We start from the raw sequence: 6,159 nt of genomic DNA on the forward strand, positions 1-6,159 counted from the left end.
TGAAGAGCTCGAGCCTTTTGCTCCACATATCTCGAACACACCATTCCCCAATGGGTTTAAGATACCCTATGTGGCACCATATGATGGGACTACTGACCTAGGCAGCCACATGATTACATTCAATGTTGTGATGCAAGCCAGCAATGTCGGATGCGAGCTCAGGTGCATACTCTTCCCTACCACACTCACTATGCCAGCAAAGAGCTGGTTTGACAAGTTTTGAAGGCACTCGATCTCGTCTTGGGATCAGTTGTCTAAGGAGTTTAATAAGTAGTTCCAAGCTGCGAAGAGTATCAAACCCGAGTCTTCCGCCTTGACAAATGTTAGACAATAGCCAAGAGAATCACTAAAGAGTTACTTGGCTAGGTTTAATATAGATGCGACCCAAGCCCACAATGTTGATGACAGTGGACACCTTATGGCAGTACGAGTGCTGGCAGGAACTCCTCTTTGGGATGATATGCAAAGGAAGCTTGTGAGAGCAATAGCCGAGTTCACCACTTGGGCTCAAAGGTTTGTCAATGTATAAGAGGCAAGGTCATCACTTAAACTGGCTCCTCTGCCCTCAACAAGTACAACTACAAACGTTAACTCAACCACGACCTCGGCTACGCCTTCCACAATACAACATTCAGGAGACAATTCTTCTAAGAGAAAAAAGAATGAAGGGAATAACCCTAAGGCTGACGAGGGTAAGAAAAAGAAAGGAGATAATCACTTATCCATTTACACTGTGTATACCGAGCTCACAGATACTCGGGAGAATATATTTGTAACGAATGAGAATCATGTCCCCTTCAGGAAACCAGAAAAAATGCGACATCATCGAATCATGAGGAATTTAGACAAGTTCTGCAGATTCCACAGGGACATGGGTCATACAACTAAGAAATTTCGACAACTAAAAGTTGAGATCGAAGGGTTGATCTCAAGAGGATATCTTGGACAATATGTCTGAAACCGAAACAAAGTCCAGGCTCTACCAAATCAAAGGGCAGCTCTAGCTCAACCTGCCCAACAAGTTGTGGCACCACTTGCGAAGGAGGATAATCAACCTCCCCCAATCGATGGAGAAGACGTAATAACCATTGTGGGAGGACCACACCTTGTAGGAAAAGGCAGAAATGCTCATAAGAAATATATCTAGGAGCTCAAAATGGGAGATGGATCTCCCTATGTACCTGAACCACGAGCTCCAAAACAACAAAGAATTGAATTGCAACCTATCACTTTCACTGAAGACAACACTTCACATGTCCAATTTCCTCACAATGACCCCCTGTTCATAACCTTCCTACTCGCCAACAAGAGAGCGTGCCGAGTCTTGATTGATAACGGGAGCTTGGTCAACATCCTTTGTAAGGAAACCTTGGAAAAAATGGGTTTATTTGTTCGAGACCTTAAACCTTGTGCTAAAATATTATATAGATTCTCAGGAGAGGGAATCACCAGCACGGGATTTATCAAGATCCCAATAATCTTGGGAGACCATTCGGTCTTGATAAGTTCATCATAGTGGACACCCCATCAGCCTACAATGTCCTGCTCGAGAGACCAGCCCTAATCGGGCTAAGGGCAGTTACATCTATCATGCATTTTTCCATTAAGTTCCTAATCCATAGTGGCATGGGGACACTAAAAGGAGATCAATTAGCAGCTCGAGAATGTTATATCATCTTGATGAGGGGGAAAGGCCAAGCTAGTGCACAGGAACTAGTCGTCATTAAGGAGATTGATGAAATGATATCCAAGAAGAAATTGACCCAAGAGTAGAAGAAGACAAGGTCAATCTTAGTCCGATTGAAGAGCTCGAATGAAAGGACACCGCCAAGGTGGTGAAGATTGGGAAGAACCTCACAAAGGAACCGAGATAGCAATTAATTCACTTCCTAAGGGAAAATCAGGATGTATTTGCATGGTCACACTCAGATATGATTGGGATCAGTCCCAATATTATAAGTCATGCACTAAACATCGACAAAGGCTTCCCTTTGAAACAAAAAAAGAGAAGACTCCTCGACGACGAGAGAAAGAATGCCTTGAAATAGGAGGTCAAGAGATTAAAATAAAATCAATTTATCTGAGATGCTTTCTACCCAGTACATGTCTCGAAACCAAATGACAAGTGGCGAATTTCATTAACTCTTTGGACCTCAAAAAAGCATGCCCGAAAGATTGTTTCCCTCTGCCTCGAATTGATCAGCTCGTGGATGCAACCTCGGGTCACGAAATCATGTCAATCATGGGTGCGTACTCTGGATATAACTAGATAACCATGCATGCACCCGACCAAGATCACACGAGCTTCATGAAAAAGAAAGGGCTATATTGTTACAGTGTGATGCCCTTCGGGCTCAAAAATGTTGGGGCTACATATCAGGGAGTAGTAAATAGGATGTTTGCTGAACATATAGGAAATAACTTGGAAGTGTAAGTGGATAACATGCTATTCAAGTCCAAACACAATAATAACCATGTTGACGACCTCACAGAATGCTTTGCTATACTTCAAAATTATAACATGAGACTCAACCCACAAAAGTGCTCATTTGAAGTATCTTCGAGAAAGTTTCTTGATTTTATAGTAATTGCTCGAGGCAAATTCAGATAAGATAAAAGCCTTAATTGATATTTCTTCACCTCAAAAGCATAAAGATGTTTAGAGTTTAACCGGGCGTATGGTAGCATTAAATAGGTTCATCTCAAAATCTACAGACAAGTGCTTACCATTCTTTAATCTTTTGAGAGGGGGAAAAAGTTTGAGTGGACAGATGAGTGCGAGCTCGCTTTTCAGGGGCTCAGAAAGCATCTCACTGAGCCACCTATCTTATCAAAGCCAGTCGTGGGGGAAATATTGTACTTATACCTTGCTACAACCAAGCATGCAATCAGTGCAACACTTGTTTGGGAGGATAAAAATGTACAAAGACCTGTCTATTATGTTAGGAAAAGATTATTGGGGGTAGAATCGAGATATCCACTAATGGAAAAAATGGCATTATGCTTAATGCATCTCGAAAACTTCAACCCTAATTTCAAGCGCACCATATACATGTGCTAACAGATCGACCTTTAAGACAAATATTATCGAAACCTGAAGCATTCGAAAGACTATTGAAATAGGCAGTCGAACTCGGGCAGTTTGATATCACAAATCACTAGAGAATGATAATAAAGGGACAAGCCTTAGCTGAATTTATAGTTGAATGTACAGGAATAACCAACGAAGAAGTCGTGACCCAAGCTCGCGATCTATGGAGACTATACGTCGATGGATCCTCTAACGAGAATGGATCAGGGGCAGGCTTCATCTTAATAGCCCCATTAGGAAACATGTTTCACTCAACCTTAAGGTTTGAGTTTTATGCCTCCAATAATGAGGCTAAATACGAGGCACTATTAGCAGGGCTCCAAATAGCTTTCGAGCTAAAAGCTAAGGCCATTCACTGCTATAGTGACACTCCATTGGTGATCAACCGAGTCCTAGGAGAATATCAGGCTCGGGGAACTAAAATGGCAGTGTACTTGGAAAAAGTCAAAGTGGAATTCAAACAATTCGAGTTCTATGTGATCGAGCAAGTTCGGCGAGAACAAAACTCGAATGTAGATGCTCTAGCTCGACTCACAACAACCAGGGAATTTGATGCACTTAATGTGGTACCAGTGGAATTTTTACCAAAATGGAGCATAACCGAGCCTGACGAATTCAAAGTTGATATGATAGACTCACTGCCTACTTGGATGACACCCATAATTTACTACCTCAAGATCGGAAACCTCCCAGCAGATCGAAACAAGGCTCGCAAACTGATGTACAAAATACCAAGATATACTATCTTGCATGGGAAATTGTATAGAAGAGGATATTCCATGCCATCACTAAGATATATAACTCCACCTGAGACTAAAAAGATCCTAGAAGAAATTCATGAAGGATTTTTGTGGAGATCACACTGGGGGGCACAGCCTCCCAAAAAAAGTAATTAGGCAGGGATATTTCTGGCCTACTGTAAAGGAAGACTCATTCGAATACGTCAAATGTTGCGATAAGTGTCAATGGTTTGCCTCAATACCTTGAGCTCCACAAACCAAAATCACCATGATGAGCTCCCCGTGGCCATCCACAGTATAGGGAATCGATCTCATAGGATCCTTACCAACGGGAAAAGGTGGAGTCAAATATGTTGTAGTTATTGTAGACTACTACACCAAATGGACTGAAGTTGAACCTCTCTGGCCACAACCACATCAAAAAAAGTTTTGAATTTTGTGGTAAATAACCTAATTTGCAGATATGGGATACTAAGGAAGATTTTATCGGAAAATGGAACTCAGTTCGACAGCGAGCTGTTCACACAATTCTGCGGGAAAAATGGGATAATTAAGAGTTTCTCCTTAGTAGTCCATCCACAATCAAATGGCCAGGTTGAATCCATAAACAAGACTCTAAAGAATTCCATTAAGAAAAAGCTCGAAGAGGCTAAAGGCAGATGGCTAGAAGAATTACCACAAGTCCTATGGTCTTATAGAACAACAGCTCGAACCTCAACTAGGCATACACCTTTCTCCCTAGCCTACGACTACGAAGCGATATTTCCAATTGAGGTCGAAGTTCCAACTATCAAGAGTGAAGCATATAACCAGGACTCGAACCTATCCCAGATCGAAGAATCCCTAGATCTAATTGAAGAAAAGAAAAATGAAGCCCAACTTAAAAACGATGCATACCAGCAAAGGGCTACAAGATACTTTAATAAAAGGGTACGAGACAGACACTTTGGATTCAGAGATTCGGTGCTTAGGATCGTATTTTTGGAGACACGAGACCCTTTTGTAGGTGTACTCGGGCCTAATTGGGAGGGACCTTACCAAATCGAATCCATCATTCGACTTGGAGTATACAAACTAGCAAGATTGAATGGAGAGTTGGTTCCACGAGCTTGGAACGGTGAACATCTACGACCTTATATCAGTAAATTCGGAATGATGTTTATATGGTTGTAACCAAGCTTGTATTTATTTTTTGATTTCAATATTGTTAATAAAGAACTTTTTATTGTTCAATTCTTATTTTTATTGTTATATTTTTGGATGCTCTCAAAATTCAATAACCTAAGATTTCACAATCATAGGAATTTAAGGGGGCATAAATGGTATACAATCATACCATAAGCTCGAAAAAATATACCGACTATTAAAATAAAAAAATAATTAAAGTGAATGGATCACTGCTAATCAAACATGAATTTAAAAACAAGTGCCTGAACAGAAATCAGACACGAGCCTAACTTAATTACGACTTTGGAATAACCAGCGCCAATAAACCGATACAAGAATAAAGTTGGAATTCTAAATTAACTAAAAATATTCATAAACCAAGACTGAGCTGGAATTTTTTGCAAAATAATTTCATCCTTGCAACCTTAAGACAATACTTGAGGACAATGAAAAGTTACTATCTCTAAGTAAGAAATAACTAGACTAATGAAAACTACACACCAACAAGTGTTTTGAAATGCAAAAATGCATAGTATAAGTAGTATTCGACTTGAATATAACGATGTCGAAATTGAGAAATTGAATGAACTATGTATGATTATATAGAAATTCTAACTTCAACTCAAAATGTGTACTTGTGCAAATAAAAAATTATAAAAGTGTGTCCTTAATAACATGCTCGAAATATTTTGTCCTGAAATATGGTGCATAATATTATGGCAAAAGCTATAGTAGATCATGTGCATAAAAATTTTGAGATAGAAATTTTAGCATAAAACAACTATTAAAAATAGATGAATATTCACAAGAGATAATAGAGTAGCTCAAACCCAAGCTATAATATCAATTGTCTCAGCCCAGGGGCCTTAAAAGAATATAATACAAAAAAAATGAAGGGACGCATCCCTTGTTGAAAATAAAAAGAAAAACTACTCCTTGGTAGCTGGAGTGGACTCGGCCTCCTCTCATTCTCTTCCTCACTGCCAGCATCGACAAAGGTTCCTGCGATTGCCTCCTCTTCAGCCTACCGAGCCTTCCACTTTGTCAAAAACTCCTCTTCCTTGTCCATTAGGAATGAGGTGTCGACATCTGAGTTCAGTGACCACATTTGGTACATGGCTATGTCAGTGGGCCACTCCATTTTTGCAATGAACTCCTTGA

This window comes from Humulus lupulus, chromosome 7 (genome assembly GCF_963169125.1).
Source record: "Humulus lupulus chromosome 7, drHumLupu1.1, whole genome shotgun sequence".
NCBI classification, from domain to species: domain Eukaryota; kingdom Viridiplantae; phylum Streptophyta; class Magnoliopsida; order Rosales; family Cannabaceae; genus Humulus; species Humulus lupulus.